This window comes from Oncorhynchus mykiss, chromosome Y, assembly GCF_013265735.2.
Source record: "Oncorhynchus mykiss isolate Arlee chromosome Y, USDA_OmykA_1.1, whole genome shotgun sequence".
In the NCBI taxonomy this organism is placed as follows: domain Eukaryota; kingdom Metazoa; phylum Chordata; class Actinopteri; order Salmoniformes; family Salmonidae; genus Oncorhynchus; species Oncorhynchus mykiss.
This window is the reverse complement of record NC_048593.1, coordinates 19921401-19940474: the sequence shown is the minus strand read 5'-3', so window position 1 is coordinate 19940474 and position 19074 is coordinate 19921401. Positions and strand designations below refer to the sequence as shown.

At 39.1% G+C, this 19074-nt stretch overlaps 1 non-coding gene across 1 annotated transcript; it reads right to left on the bottom strand.

The window, feature by feature from the left end:
• Positions 1-11915: 11915 nt before the first annotated feature.
• Positions 11916-18873, bottom strand: LOC110509779. The gene is made up of 4 exons (XR_002471486.2): positions 18565-18873; positions 18321-18445; positions 18084-18213; positions 11916-12758 (listed from the first exon to the last, which is right to left on the bottom strand). It is a non-coding gene; the product is annotated as an uncharacterized LOC110509779 (transcript).
• Positions 18874-19074: the final 201 nt, after the last annotated feature.

The window sequence follows — 19074 nt, the reverse complement described above, 5'->3', positions numbered from 1 at the left end:
TGAAAGAGAGTCGGACCAAAATGCGGCGTGTAGATTGCGATCCATGTTTATTAAACTGAAGCAACACAAATCTAAATACAAACACTACAAAACAATAAACGTAACGAAAACCGAAACAGCCTAATACTGGTGCATATAAACACAGAACAAGGACATCAGGACACTAAGGACAATCACCCACAAAACCCAACACCAAACAGGCTACCTAAATATGGTTCCCAATCAGAGACAATGACGAACACCTGCCTCTGATTGAGAACCATATCAGGCCAAACATAGAACTAGACAAACTAGACATGTAACATAGAATGCCCACTCAGCTCACACCCTGACCAACCAAAACATAGAAACATACAAAGCAAAACATGGTCAGGGTGTGACAGGTATTTAGTAAATAAATAATTAAACCACATTTTTTTATTGCTGATTCAACTTGTTAGCCAGGGTTCGTGAAGATAACCAAGAATATAGAACTTTCAGATGAGACTGAATAAGGTGACGATTCATTTTTGACTGCTACTGATGTAAAAGACTAAAAGGTCTTTAAGAGTTTATTCGGAAGAAAAGAGCTCTATAAACATTATTTTGTGGTGCCCCGACTTTCTAGTTAATTACATTTACATGATTAGTTTAATCAGGTAATATTAATTACAGATAAATTATTTTATAGAATGGCATGTCATATCACTTAATCCGGCATAGCCAAAGACACAACACCTCCAAATGAAGTTAATTTAGTATCAACCATATTAGTTACCGACAGAGGAACATCCAAGGCAAGGGAGGTATGAACTAATCTGGACAGACCTTCAGATTTTGACAAAAGTACACATCCAGATAAAGAAAGATCTCTTAATAACCAGGAGTTAAATCTCCTTCCAATTTCCTTTATGTTTAAGTTGGCCCTTTCTTTCTGATCTTTGCTAACTTTAATACCAAGATATGTGATCACATCCTTTACAGGGATATTACATACTGAGTTTAAGTCACATCTTTTCAATTCACATTTCCTAATATTCAGAGATAAACCAGATACATGTGAGAATGCATTACAGTTTTTTACAATCGCTTACACACTAAAAGTGGTACTTGAGGCACACTCAGTGAAACCATTAACTCATGTCCCTAATCTTCAGACCAAGTCTGCAAAACTGCAAGCAGATGATCTGCTTTACACTCAGTTTGCAATTTAAAACACACTTTTTGCAAAACACTAAATTCAGTTCTCTACATCATCATTCAAAACTAACAGGTCTTCTGTTTCGTTAGGAAAACACTGCCATTCAAAATGCCACACTCATTTACCGATTACCTACACCCAGTGCTCTCGTGTGAAAAAACGTATAGCTAATTTCTTCACTTAGAAATCAGAGCTTGAGCACTATAAACAGGCTTCAGGTTGGCTTTCTTGGTTTGGACAACAATGGAGGCCAATATTGGAGAGAGAGTTAGAGGAAGAAGAGTGAGAGTAAGAGGGGGGACGAAGACAAGGACAAGTAGAAGGCCTGTGGTAACATAGACGAGGGGGCATGCCAGGGCTGGATATGCTACTCCAGATGCTGCTACTCCAGATGCTACTTCCCCGCTGTTTAGCCAGACAGAACATCGCTTGTGATGTTGATGAGGTGCTCTGGCCAGACCCAAATAGGAGACAGGATGCACCCTAATTGTTTTTTTCTTTATAGTAACAATCCTATTTATTGTATTTGTTTTGTCTGTTACTGTAAAAATCCCCTGTCTTAGGTCAGTTAGGATCACCACTGTCACGTTCTGACATTTATTTCCTTTGTTTTGTCTTTGTTTAGTATGGTCAGGGCGTGAGTTGGGGTGGGCAGTCTATGTGTGTTTTTCTATGTTTTTCCATTTCTATGTTTGGCCTGATATGGTTCTCAATCAGAGGCAGCTGTTTATCGTTGTCCCTGATTGAGAATCATATATAGGTAGCCTGGGTTTCACTGTTGGTTTGTAGGTGTTTATTTCCTGTGTCAGTGTTTGTGCCACATGGGACTGTTTCGGTTATATTCACTTTGTTATTTTGTATTGTGTCATGTTCAGTTTATACTATGAAAACATGGACACTTACCACGCTGCGTTTTGGTCCGATCCTTGCTACACCTCTTCAGACGAAAAGGAAATCTATCGTTACAACCACTTTATTTTAAGAATGTGAAATGTCAGAATAATAGTGGAGAGAACAATTTATTTAAGCTTTTATTTCTTTCATCACATTCCCAGTGGATCAGAAGTTTACATACACTCAATTAGTGTTTGGTAGCATTGCCTTTAAATTGTTTAACTTGGGTCAAGTGTTTTGGGTAGCCTTCCACAAGCTTCCCACCATAAGTTGGGTGAATTTTGGCCCATTCCTCCTGACAGAGCTGGTGTAACTGAGTCAGGTTTGTAGGCCTCCTTGCTCGCACACGCTTTCTCAGTTCTGTCCACAGATATTCTATAGGATTGAGGTCAGTGCTTTTTGATGGCCACTCCAATACCTTGAATTTGTTGTCCTTAAGCCATTTTGACAACTTTGGAAGTATGCTTGGGGTCATTGTCCATTTGGGAGACCCATTTGTGACCAAGCTTCCTCATTCCTGACTGATGTCTTGAGATGTTGCTTCAATATATCCACATCATTTTCCTACATGATGCCATCTATTTTGTGAAATGCACCAGTCCCTCCTGCAGCAAAGCACCCTCACAACATGATGCTGCCACCCCCATGCTTCACGGTTGGGATGGTGTTCTTTGGCTTGCAAGCTGCCCCCTTTTTCCTCCAAACATAACGATGGTCATTATGGCCAAACCGTTATTTTATTTTCATCAGACCAGAGGACATTTCTCCAAAAAGTAGAATCTTTGTCCCCATGTGCAGTTGCAAATCGTAGTCTGGCTTTTTTTATGGAGGTTTTGGAGCAGTGGCTTCTTCCTTGCTGAGCGGCCTTTTAGGTTATGTCTATATAGGACTCGTTTTACTGTGGAAATAGATACTTTTGTACATGTTTCCTCCAGCATCTTCACAAGGTCCTTTGCTGTTGTTCTGGGATTGATTTGCACTTTTCACACAAAGTACGTTAATCTCTAGGAGACAGAATGCATCTCCTTCCTGAGCAGTATGACGGCTGCGTGGTCCCATGGTGTTTATACTTGCGTACTATTGTTTATACAGATGAACATGGTACCTTCAGGCGTTTGGAAATTGTTCCCAAGGATGTACCAGACTTGTGGAGGTCTACAATTTTTTTTCTGTCTTGGCTGATTTCTTTTGATTTTCCCATGATGTCAAGCAAAGATGCACTGAGTGAGAAGGTAGGACTTGGAATACATCCACAGGTACACCTCCAATTGACTCAAATGATGTCAATTAGCCTATCAGAAGCTTCTAAAGCCATGACATAATTTTCTGGAATTTTCCAAGCTGTTTAAAGGCACAGTCAATTTAGTATAAACTTCTGACTGGAATTGTGATACAGTGAATTATAAGTGAAATAATCTGTTTGTAAACAATTGTTGGAAAATTACTTGTCATGCACACAGTAGATGTCCTAACCGACTTGCCAAAACTACAGTTTGTTAGCAAGAAATTTGTGGAGTGGTTGAAAAACGAGTTTTAATGACTCCAACCTAAGTGTATGTGAACTTCAGACTTCAACTGTACATGTAGGGTGAGTGCTATGACAAACTGCTGTGGACTCCACTGCACATGCAAAATACACAATATACACAGTAAAAAATGACCCACGGGCTTAGTAAATATTGCAATAGAAAATCAATTATTTTGTCTTACATTAATAGGTTCCTGGTTCCTGGACGTCGTCTTGATCTTTCTCCTCTTGAAAGGCCAAGCAGCAGTGAAGGACCAAATTATAACTTGGAATGTAGTTTGGATCTCTCTACACATATTTTCAACGAAATGTCAAAAATATTCGTTAAATAATATTCTTCAAGTACGAAAAGCCTTTAACTAGTTATATTGCCAGAGTACGTTGACGTTATATATTTGCACGTTGATAAGCTAGCTAGTTAACGGCCATGATGTCTGTATAGTTAGCTAGTGGTGGGCATGCTACTAGCTAATACGTTTGCAGTACCTTTACGCGCTGTTTATAACTTTTGTCATTTTTGTTTTATATTAACCGAAATAGCTATTTAACATATTAGCTACCGAGCTTATCAAAAAAATGCGTTGTCCGCAAACATTACAGTAGAACTGAACACATGTGCCCCAGCAAGGTCAATTTAGCCTGCTAGGCATGCTAACGTACCCAGGAAGAGACAGGTAGGAACAACACGTAGCTAGGTGTAGTTCGCTAGCTATCTACACCTGTCCTTGCAGAAACCTTGTTGTTCACGTATTCACAACATGCTCAAGGCAGCACTGAACGTAGACCTTGTGCAGTAGTTATCTAGTCAATATCTAACGTTAATAGCTGAATGAAATAATTGGGCTGGCTAGTAAGATGGATAACAAGCAGCTCTTCCAAGTCAGCTAAAACACGGAAATCCAAGCTATCTAAAGCTGAAGTCATTTGAGTGTTATTTTCCTGACATTGTCATAGATGTTATTACAACTTCTCTTCTTTAGGTATAATTCACGTATTCAGACGTTCCTGAGTACTGGACATACCATATTTTCCAGAATACATTGACAAGGTATGTCAATATATTCAAATGCCTGTGTGTTTTCATTGTAACTCACATAAGGGCTTGTAGGGAAAACTCAGACGGAATCCAGAAATTTAAACAGAATACAGGTACCCCTCAGACAGGATATTTAAATTACAGTAACCCAACATTATTGTGAATAATAGGTATTAGATATATACTGTATTTTTAAATCAACCAAATGGGTTGAGCACGTTAGGTAACAAAAAGTTAACATGGAATTCTGTAAAATAAAACAGCATTTGGGGGAATAAAATAATAATAATTTCATAGGGCCCTATTAGTGTTTTACTCAATGATTTGTCACCCAGGCAGGTATTGACAATGTGTGACTTCCTTATTTTAGATTGAGATAGTATATGGGGGCAGCAGGGTAGCCTAGTGGTTAGAGCATACTCAGTAAGCTGAAAACCTTGTTGCTAGGTGGTATAGGAGCTACAGTTTACATGATGCTCTTTTTCAGGTGAAATCATAAGACATTGTCAATTCAGATTTGTTTTAAAACTTACTTCATATGCACTAGTGGATTTCTGAGATTATTTGTAGTCAGGTGAAAGCTATCTGGATGTAACTTTACCTCAGGAGGAAAGGTGGAGTTATACCCAGAATGATTATACCTGTCAAAATATTATGTCCATATGGGCTTCACTAGTGCAAATGGAGTCAGGTTTAAGGGACAATTTGGCATATATTTTGTAACAAGATCTGCAATGTATGTTTTGAAAACACATGTTTTGATTAATCTTAAACAGTTCGAATAAGGTTGTATTTGAGCTAAAGTTCATATTGTGCCTTGTGTAAAGTATATTAAGATAAATCGTTCATTTACATTTGTTAAAATATCGCTTTGATGTTAAGGGGCACACAGACCACCAGAAAATGTACAAGATGTGAGGTCAAAGTGCTAATCCCAAACTATCACCGGAACTTTATGCAGTTGTGAAGATTTGAGATTATTTGTAGTCAGGTGCAAGCTATCTGGATGTAACTTTACCTAAGGAGGCAAGGTGGAGTTACACCCAGAATGCTTACAGATTACAAAATAATGAGCTCTTCACATGCTTAAGGAGTAGGGTTTATAGGGCAATTTGAGATTGAAGTTTGAAGAAAACCTTTATTAAAAATAAAGGTGTTGAAGTTTGAAGTTGAACACTGTTGTTACTTTTTGCATATTCCCTTGTATAGAAATGGTAATTTTTAGTAAATGATCCCAACTATATTGAGAACTATTTGCATCAGCTTTTTAAGTATAGTTGTGAGTATATATTTGAGTAGTAGGAACCCAATTTAAATAGATTTTCTAACCTACGATACTGAGTAAATTCAGCAAATTAAACTTATGATATTAGTTCTGTAACTGATTACATTAAGTATATCAAACGTATAATATTAGTTCTGGGACATGAAGGACTTAATTAAGCAGGTAACAAAAAAAACTGTTGTAACGATCTGGGTCGAGTTGGTGCGAAGTCAGGCGCAGGAAGCAGAGAGTTCAGGGTAGTGCTATTTAATGCACAAACGGCGAACATAAGCCACCCCACGAAAACACATGGCGCACACAAAAACAAATGCCCCAAACACGGGGACTAAAACAGTCCAGCAAAAAAAAAACACGAACAGGAAAAACACGTTAACCTCTAAAGTGCATACTAGTCACACAAACAATCCCAACTAATCACCAAATAAACAACAGATGTAACCAATAAACAGACAAGGAGGGGGAGGAAATAATCAGTGACAGCTAGTAGGCCGGTGACACGGAGCGCCACCCGAACGGGAAGGGGAGCCACCTTCGGTAGGAGTCGTGACAACTGTTCTGAACCTGATAAAATTAAGCGAATGAAAGGAATTTTTGAGATCCTGTTTGCACTTAATATATTTGAGTTTGTAATGCACTAAAAGCGAAGTATATTATACTTAAATGATCCTCCCTGTTGGATTTACTTAAGAGGCTGATGCAAATAGTTACCTAAAAAAAAATTTAAGTAAAAGGGGCACAATATTTAATTTTTTTTTTTTTTTTTGTCTTTTACATTTGTCACGTCCTTGTGTAGTTGACGTGTATAAGAGCTAATCATTTGATGGTTTGGTTGTATAGTTTTGACGCAAAAACACAATTTTGAGGAGAGTTAAAATAGTTTTGATTGAAGAGTTTGGTTTTGAAAGAGATGTGACATTTTGCATGTTTGTGTGTGTTTTGGGGTTTTGTGTGTAGAGTCTTGAGAAAAGGAGCCATAGTTTCAGAAATCATGTGGAAGCAATTGTCAAAACTAATACACTCAATAGCTTTCCTGACTTCATTATGATCTTTCAAAAAAAATGGTGGTGTCAGCCAATTGTTAACACTTTACCTCTTTATCTTCTGAATACCCCTAAAGCTAACCTTATTGAAGTGCAATAACTTTTGACAAATAAGGAGAAATTGGGCATACTTTGGGCATTCCGAGCCTAATGTCGAATCTCTGAAGTTCCATGGGATCATTTAACAGAGCTGTTACTATTATTGTAAAGTGTCTTAACTACACTTTGAAAATATTGACAAATAAAGCTATCTTCCATTGTAATGAGTGTGCTGAGAGTCGGGAAGCAAGTTCAGGGAGTAAGTGTTTTAATAAATAAACGCACCAATGAACACAAAAAACAAACAACGCACCAACATGAAAACAGAGTCAATAACACCCGAGGAAAGAACCAAGGATGTGATGGAGTCCAGGTGAGTGTCATGAGGCGCAGGTGCGTGAGACGATGGTGACAGGTGTGCGGGATAATCAGCAGCCTGATGACCTAGAGGCCAGAAAGGGAGTATACGTGACATCCATAACGTGCTCATTGTATAGTCTGTCAAGACCAATAATAGTCAAATATTATTACATATACTGTATGTCTTTATATATTTTTCCCCTTGTTTAACTAGGCAAGTCAGTTAATAACAAATTATGATTTACAATGACGGCCTACCAAAAGGCGGGTATGGGGGTTGTGATTAAAAATATTAACATTTAATAAAAATATCGGACAAAACACACATCATGACGAGAGACACCACAACACTTGTCTGACCTTCATAAAACCAGACTGGGTATCATCAATGATTTGGTCAAAACCTTTTTTAAGTCTTTTTACAAATATAGATGCAAGTTGCTTTCCATCATTGTTCATTAACGTGATTGGTCTCCAATTTTCTAACATCATAGGATCTTTGTTTGGTTTGGGGCTTACAGAAAATAGGCATTGTGTCATAGAAACAGGCAGGACCCCAAAATCATTTGCTTCCTTAAAAACATTAAATATAAATTCAACAATGTCCTCCTGAAAATATGCATCGAATTTACAAGTAAAGCCATCATTCCCTAAAGATTTGTTCTCTTTTAACTTGCTGATGAATTTATTTCTATTCATGAAATAAAAAAATGTATCACGACTTTTTGAAGTCTTCATCTGTAAATTTTGCATAGTCTTTGACAGTGTCTAGAAAGGCAGATATGTCATTAGGTGGACAGGCATTGCTGGTGTAAAGATCACCATAGAATTCTGAAACATATTTTGAAATATCTTTGGGGTTTTCATTTTCTTTGCCATCTATATTATGCTTCTGAACAGAGGTAAATTCAGAATTTTTTTTTCTCTCTAATTGTAAAAGTATTTTATTTTTTTCACCTTCCTCCCACCATCTTGATCTGACAAATGCCCCATTTGCTCTCTCTTCATACATTCGGTCCATTTTTAGTTGTAAAGAAAATAACTGACCCTTCCCTTCTTCATCAAGGTCCTCCATTGAGATTAGAGAATTTATTTCCTTAAATAAGTTTATATTCCCTCAAATTGTTTAAAATTCAGCCATTTCTTTAATTCTCTTCATGGCTGTTTATCTTATTTCATACTTCATTAATTCCCAATATTTTCCATAAGTCTTAAATAGTTGGGCTTTCCTACAATTTTCTTTTTATATCTTTGGCATCCATCTTGAAATTATCATCTGACAACAGTCTGAGTATTGAGTTTTCAATTAACTCCGATTCAATGTATTAACTTCAGAGCCATTAATGTTTAAAGATAAGAATATAACTTTATGATCAGTAAGAATTGATGGTTCAATGGATACTTTGACTACAGTGTTATCTGATTAATTAGAAATCAACCAGAAGTCAATTGTTGACTGTCTGGACATGTCCTTGTTACTCCAAGTGCAGTCCCTTTTATCAGGATATTTAGATCTCCAAATATCGACTAATCCAAGACCAAGACAGGTTAATAAACTCAGGATTAACAATGCTGGATCTGTTAGGAGGGGGATATCTGTCAATCATCACATTAGATACAGAATTAAAATATCCATCTAAGATAATTTTGATATCCTGAAATACACCTATAACTCTATTAATCTATTCTTCAAATTCTTGAAATAATATCCTGTTGTTTTGTTTGTTGTTGGATGCATATATATTCCCTAATAAAAAAAATGTCACGTTTCAAATTCACTGTTAAAATTAACCAACATCCAGAGTGGTGAGTCTTACTACTGATGACCTTCCCTTTAAATGCACCTCTTAACTGCTACACCTGCAGAGTGGTTGTTGCCATATGATAACCAGATATCGTTATCCCATAGATTTTTCCAAAAAGCTAGATGGGAAGAACAAGCATGAGTCTCTTGTAGAAAGTAAAAGTCTGCATTAAACTGTTTGCAATACAGGAAAATAGCCTCATGCTTGAGTAAATTCCGAATACCCCCGACATGAATTGAACGAAGAGATAAAGACAAACCTCAACCAACAACCTTGTTATGCTAATATAAGCTTTTCCTAAGGATATGTACCTCAAAAGGATTTCCATCCCATTATTAACCCTTCCAACAAAAAACGAAGAAATACTGGTCATAAAGTTACCAAATTATTCTTACTCCCACAAGGGGGAGACATTTTGTAGACCTTACAATAAGCAGTTATTCACCCATAGTGTTTAGTTTACCAGTTTTAGGGTCAGCCTTTTCTCATTCAAGTGTTTGTGTAAATTCTTTACAAAAAAAGGCTGCTTTTCACCTGGAAATGAGGCAGTGATTAGGCCTACCAGTTCTGTCCGAGTTAGACTCTGGCTCTCTCTCAAATGTTCTGGTTTGGCCGCATTTCTTTCCCATTGATGATCACTCTTGCACCGACAAAAATGCTGTTTTCCCTGCCTTTCGAGCTGCAGCCACCATCGACCACAGTTTCTCTCGTGTCACTTTGTCTGCTGAGGTCAGATCCTCCGTGAACCTCCATTTTTGACCTGATGAGGAACTCAGTTTTTCGCTCGCCTTCAGAGAAGATCCGTGTAGATCTGTTGATGAACCGGATGATGGTTGTCCTCGGTCTCTTGTCTTGATCCTTGAGTCTTCCCAAAGAATGAACGATGTCCACATTTTCCTGAAGTTTGGCTTTTGACTAGGGAATGACAGCTCCACAGATGTCAACAACTCTGCATTTGATGTCCTCACCCGCCTGCTCTAGAATTCCATGGAGCCTCAGGTTCCACCTGCGCTGGTATCTCTCCATCTCATTCATCTTTTGCTCGAGTTCAGTCACCTTTTTATTTTCCTGGCAAGTAACTTCCACTTTCTTCATGTCACTTTTGAGGGTTTTCACTCATCCATAGATAAAGTCAACAGATTTTTATGGCCTCAATTTTCATTGTATTCTCCCAAAGCCATTTGCCCTTTCACCTATCTTTGCTGTCAAAAGCATCACAATATTGTTTTACATCTCAAGAAGTGACATACCCTATTGCCCTCTCATCTTTTTCCCCTGGGGCTTGACTGGAGTGCCGGGGTCGTAAGGTAACAGCCCGAGCTGGGGACTGGATGGGCGCCTTCGTTGTCCGTGCTCACAGAATTTTCATCACACATAGCAGTATTTCTCCTCTGGAGAGGAGTACCCAAAACCATTCCATCTTTTGCTGTTAATTGTCCATCTGATGATTTCTCCTCCATTTCTTTTCATTTGGTTTTGGTCGTGGAAGTTTACAGTTTTTGAGCTAGCTAGCTGATCTGGCTACCTAGTGTTGTCGCTAACTTAATAGTTTTAGAGAGGAATACATTTAAGAGAGTAATTAATTACTTTGGCCTTAGAAATTAGCAAATGGTCATATTTGGGTGAGGAAATCCAATTATTCCTTCAGCTACACATCTGCATTGACCTCCATCTTGCGCGCACCCCAGTTCATTAGTTACCAGCCTCAGAAGTTGCAGCCCAAAAAATGCTTCAGAGTTCGAGTAACAGACACATCTCAACATCAACTGTTCAGAGGAGACTACATGAATCAGGCCTTCATGGTCGAATTGCTGCAAATAAACCACTACTAAAGGACACCAATAATAAGAAGAGACTTGCTTGCACCAAGAACACGATCAATGGACATTCAATGGACATTAGAAAGGTGGAAATCTGTCCTTTGGTCTGAGGAGTCCAAATGTGAGATTTTTTTGCTAGTTGACCAAGAAGGAGAGTGATGGAGTGCTGCATCAGATGACCTGGCCTCCACAATCACCTGACCTCAACCCAATTGAGATGGCTTGGGATGAGTTGGATTGCAGAGTGAAGGAAAAGCAGCCAACAAGTGCTCAGCATATGTGGGAACTCTTTCAAAACTGGAAAAGCATTCCAGGTGTAGCGGGTTGAGAGAATGCCAAGAGTGTGCAAAGCTATCATCAAGGCAAAGGGTGGTTACTTTGAAGAATATGAAATATATTTGGATTTGTTTAACACTTGTTTTGGTTACTACATGATTCCATATGTGTTATTTCATAGAATGTAGAAAATAGTAAAATAGAAAAACCCTGAAATGAGTAGGTGTCCAAACTTTTGATTGGTACTGTATATATAAACAAAGTTTACATTCTACAAGTAAAAAATTATTAAATAAAAAATCTACTTTTACTGTATCAACCACATGGTATGAGGTACTATTAATGGATGTTTCTTCTTTGTGGATAAGAAAAACCTGCCTTCCTAGAGAAAGAAGAAAATACAGAAAACTCCCCACAATGATAATCAAAGATCGTTCTGTATAAGTGAGAAGTAGTTTGGAAAACTTAAAGGGCTTCACAGAATGGTCCCATCTTAGTGACACATTGCTGTTGACATTGTCAGTTCCGACTTCAAACAAACTGGAAAAAAACATCCAAGCAAACTTCAGCTCCAGCTGACTGAGCAACAAGTTAGACTAGTAGTAATTTGGATAATACAGTACTGTACTAAACCCAGCATTATCGAAAAAGGTTTCAACAAAGTACAAACAATTTATTGATAAGTGACATCTCACACCAGAGATACATGAACAGTGCTGTGCTTGTCATGAACACACACATTGTCAAATAAAACTCAGTCAATGATTGACAGTCATTACAGTACCAGGTGGGTGATGTACCTTGAGTTATAAGAGAAGGAAATGTCAGATAGAACCAGTCTCAGCGTCTGAATGATACCAGACATGACTAAGCCACCACTGGTGTAACCAGCAGCAACAGGCTCTTGCATGTCCTTGGTTTGTCCAACCTAGGTAATGACTTGTCGCTTGAAGAATGGCCGTAGGTAATACAAGACCCTCAACAAGGTTTTGTTCCAAAAATGTCCCTTCTACTCAATGTCAGGTCATAATGTACTTAACCATTGTCAAGGGGAAATGATCTCAACCTTGGTAAGGGGGTAACAATCTCTCTCTGGTAATGCCTCTGGAAATCCCCTGCCCCCATTTTGAATATAGGCCTTTCCTTCCTTCACCATTATTCACTTTGAAACACAGGGAAGCTTGACACAATTGCCATAATACATTCAGCCCACAAAATTCCAACATTACATCACTCCAAAGAGTTCCTGCATCCTCTACCATCTGGTTGCACAGTGTGACCAGACACAGTGTGACATCAGAGGTCAGTGCTATGGGTCTGATGTGGTCTCTGGCTAGAAGCTGTGACGGTCAGCAGGGGGGGCTCGATGTTCAGTTCCAGTCTTAGGTCCTACAGACTCTGCTCCCAGCATCGCTCGTAGAAGATGCTGAGGACACAGTGAGCCTGTCGGCCATTCCTCACAGCCCACGTCCCTGTCACCAGGGATTCCAGACAACTGTGGGAGAGCCACAAGGAAACAGTCATGCCGAAATAATCACACTACTTTACAAATAGCAGACTGATGCCAATAGTTATTGTACAACAGAGAAGGAAGCATTTACAGCTGATGTTAATACTCAGACAATACCCCCTTTAAATTCATTATGAAACTTTCAGGAAATTCAGTTTCAGGAAGTATTTAATTTTCATACGCAATTTGATTTAAATTCTAAAAACCTAAGAAGCGATGTGTCATTGACGGGACTGAAAGTCCCACCTAATATTCTCAGAAATCCTAGAACTAGGTCAGGGGATTGTGTGGGATTCTCTTGGCTACTTTGAAAAGGGAGAAAGAAAAGTTCCGGGGAGGGTGCTCTTCAGACAGACAACTCCCAAAAAATCATGAATTTAGGTAGACAGGGCTTAAAAGGCAGGCGGGAATTGTGCTCATAAAAATGAATCCCCTCGGAAACATGACAGAAGCGGACCCAATACATAAGAGGTTATGGAGCACCATCCTCCCACAAAAAAATGGTCAACTACAGTACGCCCTCAAAAATGTGTGTAGAGTGTATGGGGAGAGCTTTCCCACAAGCAATGACAAGCACCGTTTGTTTGTGGAAAGTGTCAGCGGGCCCGACTACACTTTGTCATTAGAAATTAAGTCCGGGGGCCTCCCAAGTGGCACAGCGGTCTAAGGAACTATATCGCAGTGCTGGAGGCGTCACTAGAGACCCGGGTTTGATCCCGGGCTGTATCACAATCGGCCGTGATCGGGAGTCCCACAGGGCGGCGCACAATTGGCCCAGCTTCATCTGGGTTCGGGGAGGGTTTGGCCGGGGGGCTTTGCTTGGCTCATTGCACCTCGGTCATCAGTTGAACAGTGCTTCCTCTGACACATTGGTGCGGGTGGGTGTCAAGAAGTGCGGTATGGAATATTGTTAACATTGTGGGAAGCAACAGTTAACTTAATAGTTATAAGATACTGTATCTAGCTGTCAAACATCCATACTGTACTTAGATCACCTGGTGCATACTGCACCAACAGTGAGGGACTCACAAGGTTCCGGGTTCTCATGTTGTGTTCTTGTAAGCAAACACCACGTGACATGTGACTGGGGACTACGCTAAGCTACATAAATATTGTAACAGGTGAAAAAGTGTCGTAAAAAAGTGTGCTAAAGTATCGCACAAGTTGGCTGCAGGTATTTATTTACTTAAAGTATCTACAAATATTCAACTGTATTCAAAAAAATATATATATATAGTTTCAACGGCATTGATGGTGTTGAAAAACCATCCTGTTGCTTTTTCCAAATACCCCGATTTATGGTATACCGCCCAAGACTAGTATCATCCACATTATTGTAGAAGTGTTTAAAAACATATTCTATTCTTATTTACAATATAAGTGATGCCAAAATGACACAATACATTATTTTTATTTATATATATATATATATTTATATATATATATATATATATTTATATATATATATATATATATATATATATATATATATATATAATTATATATACCATTTAGCATACACCCCTCCAACCAGACATGCTTTATCTACTCATTTGCTGGATGCAGAGTTCAAGTGAAGGTCAAGCAAATCTTAGAGAAAGCAGACTGTATTGCAATCATCTCTGATGGGTGGTTGAATGTTTGTGGGCAAGGAATAATTAACTACATCATCTCCACCTCAACCAGTATTCTAGAAAAGCACTGACACAAGGGACAACAGACACACCGGTCTCTACATTGCAGATGAGCTGAAGGCAGTCATCAATGACCTTGGACCACAGAAGGTATTTGCACTGGTTGCTTCCATCATCCTCCAAATCCTACCAACATCAGACATGGAAGCCTGAGAGGAAGAAAACCAAAGCTTTAGTTTCTAGACTATCCAATGCAAAAAACATCTACATTTAAATGGTATTAATATTAATTTGCATACATTTCTGTTAATTCCCATATTCCCGTTAATTCCAACTGACAATTTACACCTCTGAATATTCCCCTAAATGTGCAACCTTAGTGCTACTTTAAAGAATCTCAGTTTGAATACTTTTTGGTTACTACATGATTCCATATGTGTTATTTCAAAGTGTTGATGTCTTCCCTATTATTCTACAATGTAGAAAATAGTTTTACAGTAAAGGAAAAACCCTGGAATGAGTAAGTGTGTCCAAACTTTTGACAGGTATTTTTTTTCTCCCCTTTTTCGTGATATGCAATTTATAGTTACAGTCTTGTCTCATCACTGTAACTCCCGTAAGGACTCGGGAGAGGCGAAGGTCGAGAGCTGTGCGTCCCCCGAAACACAACCCCGCCAAGCTTCTTGACACAATGCTTGCTTAACCCGGAAGCTAGCCTCACCAATGTGTTGGAGGAAACACCGTACACCTGGCGAACTTGTCAGCGTGCATGCGCCCAGCCCGCCACAGGAGTCTTAGACCGCTGCGCCACTCGGGAGGCCCATTGAATATCACTTTGAGCATGGTGAAGTTATTAATGACACAGTACACCCAGTCACAACAAAGATACAGGTGTCTTTCCTGCCGGACAGGAAGGAAACCACTTAGGGAGTTCACCATGAGGCCAATGGTGACTTTAAAACAGTTACAGAGTTTAATGGTAGTGATAAGAGACAACGGAGGATGGATCAACGACCTTGTAGTTACTCCAGAAAATGAACATAAATGACAGAGTGAAAAGAAGGAAGCCTGTACAGAATACAAATATTCCAAAACATGCACCCTGTTTGTAACAAGGCACTAAAGTAAAAGTGAAAACAATTTGGCAAAGAAATACACTTTATATCCGGAATACAAAGCATTATGTTTGGGGCAAATCCAACACAACAGTACCACTCTTCATATTTTCAAGCATGGTGGTGGCTGTATCATGTTATGGGTATGCTTGTCATCGTCAAGGACTAGGGAGTTTTGTTAGAATAAAAATAAACAGAATAAAGCTAAGCACAAGCAAAATCCTAGAGGAAAACCTGATTCAGTCTGCTTTCCAACAGACACTGTGAGTCAAATTCACCTTTCAGCAGGACAATAACCTAAAACACAAAGCCAAATATACACTAGAGTTTCTTACCAAGACAATAATGAATGTTCCTGAGTGGCCTAGTTACAGTTTTTTATTTATTTAAATCTGCTACAAAATCTATGGCAAGATTTAAAAATGGCTGTCTAGAAATGATCAACAACCAACTTGAAAGAGCTTGAATAATATATATATATATTTTAAAGTGCACATATTGTACAATCCAGGTGTGCAAAGCTCTGTGACCTTACCAAGAAAATCTCACAGCTGTAATCGCTGCCAAAGGGTATTCTAACACTATCGACTCAGTGGTGTGAATACTTATGTAAATTAGATGTTTCATTTTCAACTAATGTTTTCACTTTGTCATTATGGGGTATTGTGTGTAGATGGGTAAGAAAAACATATATTTAATCCATTTTGAATTCAGGCTGTAACAAAAAAAAAAAGTGAAATAAGTCATGAGGTACAGTTGAAGTCAGAAGTTTAATACACCTTAGCCAAATACATTTAAACTCAGTTTTTCACAATTCCTGACATTTTAATGAAAATAGAAATTCCCTGTCTTATGTCAGTTAGGATCATCACTTTATTTTAAGAATGTGAAATGTCAGAATAATAGGAGAGAATGATTTCGTTCAGCTTTTATTTCTTTCATCACATTCCCAGTGGGTCAGAAGTTTACATACACTCAATTAGTATTTGGTAGCATTGCCTTTAAACTATTTAACTTGGGTCAAACGTTTCGGGTAGCCATCCACAAGCTTCCCACAGTAAGTTGGGTGAATTTTGGCCCATTCCTCCTGACAGAGCTGGTGTAACTGAGTCAGGTTTGTAGGCCTCCTTGCTCGCACACACTTTCTCAGTTCTTTCCACAAATTTTCTATAGGATTGAGGTCAGTGCTTTGTGATGGGCACTCCAATACCTTGACTTTGTTGTCCTTAAGCAATTTTGAAACAACTTTGGAAGTATGCTTGGGGGTCATTGTCCATTCGGAAGACCCATTTGCGACCAAGCTTTAACTTCCTGACTGATGTCTTGAGATGTTGCTTCAATATATCCACATAATTTTCCTACCTCATGATGCCATCTATTTTGGGAAGTTGCACCAGTTCCTCCTGCAGCAAAGCATCCCCACAACATGATGCTGCCACCCCCGTGCTTCACGGTTGGGATGGTGTTCTTCGGCTTGCAAGCATCCCCCTTTTTCCTCCAAACATAACGATGGTCATTATGGCCAAACAGTTCTATATTTATTTCATCAGACCAGAGGACATTTCTCCAAAAAGTACAATCTTTATCTCTATGTGCTGTTGCAAACCATAGTCTGGCATTTTTATGGTGGTTTTGGAGCAGTGGCTTCTTCCTTGCTGAGCAGCCTTTCAGGTTATGTCGATATAGGACTCGTTTTACTGTGGATATAGATACTTTGTACCTGTTTCCTCCAGCATCTTCACAAGGTCCTTTGCTGTTGTTCTGGGATAGATATGTACTTTTCACACCAAAGTACTTTCATCTCTAGGAGACAGAACAGATCTCGTTCCTGAGCGGTATGATGGCTGCGTGGTCCCATGGTGTTTATACTTGAGTACTATTGTTTGTACAGATGAACATGGTACCTTCAGGTGTTGGGAAATTGCTCCCAAGGATGAATCAGACTTGTGGATGTCTACAATTTCTTTCTGAAGTCTTGGCTGACTTCTTTTGATTTTCCCATGATGTCAAGCAAAGAGGCACTGAGTGAGAAGGTCGGCCTTGAAATACATCCACAGGTACACCTCCAATTGACTCAAATGATGTCAATTAGCCTATCAGAAGCTTCTAAAGCCATGACATCATTTTCTGGAATTTTCCAAGCTGTTTAAAGGCACTGTCAACTTAGTGAATTCTAAGTGAAATAATCTGTATGTAAACAATTGTAGGAAAAATGATGTGCTAACCGACTTGCCAAAACAATAGTTTGCTAACAAGAAATTTGTGGAGTGATTGAAACACTTAGGTTGGAGTCATTAAAACTAGTTTATGTAAACTTCCGATTTCAACTGTATCAATACAATAAGGCACTGTATGTACAAAAAGTGCTGTAATTTCTACATTTCTAAATGGTTCACCCGATATGGATGAAAATACTCTCAAATTAAAACTGACTGTCTGCATTTTAATGGCGTGGTCATTGTATCTGGGGTAGAAAAAGGAAAAAAAAGTACTCTGTTCCAATACTTTTGGTGCTCACTGTATGTAATCGATGAATCCTACTTCTATGGTGGCAGACTCACCTAGCATGTTAGTGGGCAAGCCCAGTAAGCTGTGCAGTAAATCGTGGACCTCTCTGTATCTCTGCATAACATACGCCAACTCTTCATTATCCACAAACTTCACATCTGCCCTTGAGTCAGGGGTCACCCTCTGAGAAAGAGAGGGAAAGAGAAAGTAGAGTGATATGAGGATAAGCAAATACACTACAAAAACCACTACACTCCCTCTGCAAAGAGATCAGTCCTTCACAAACTCACATTGTCCTCAAGGAAGCGCAAGTACTCTCTCCCTGAGGATCCATCTGGAAGGAAGGCCATCTTGGACAGATCCAATGTGGATAGCCTGATCCGTGGGCGCTCTCTAACACACCAATAGATGAAACCTACACGCAAGAGTAGTAATGGACATATATGTTCCCACAGAACTTAACCCAATGTATATTTCAGGAATCAGGATGGACATAAACACTGAGTAGGACAGACAGCAGAGTTTGTGCCATACATTAGAATATGGTATGGCCCTCAGGGTCTCCTCTTGTTCTGTCCCAGAGCGTAATGAGGGCCAGGTGTCCTGTAGTCTCGCCGAGAACGGACCACCATGTCTACAATACATGGGGAACAGGGATCACAGTGACAAAAATATGGTCCTTTTTATTGAGAAAAATGCAGTGTAGTATGTTACACCAAATGAGAAACTTAAGTTATTTCTCACCCTTTCTGTCATGTACTGTCATGTTGTGTCTTGTCTCTGTCCTTTCCCTTCACCCTGTCTCCCTCTGCTGGTCGTTGTTAGGTTACCTTTTCTCCCCCTCTTTCCCCCAGCTGTGCCTTGTCTCCTCCTAACCACCTCGTCACCCCTTTTCCCACCTGTTCCCTTTTTCCCTCTGATTAGGTCCCTATATCTCTCTCTGTTTCTGCTCCTGTCCTTGTCGGATTCTTGTTTGTTGTGTTTCATGCCTGAGCCAGACTATCGTCATGTTTGCTGTAACCTTGTCCTGTCCTGTCGGAATCT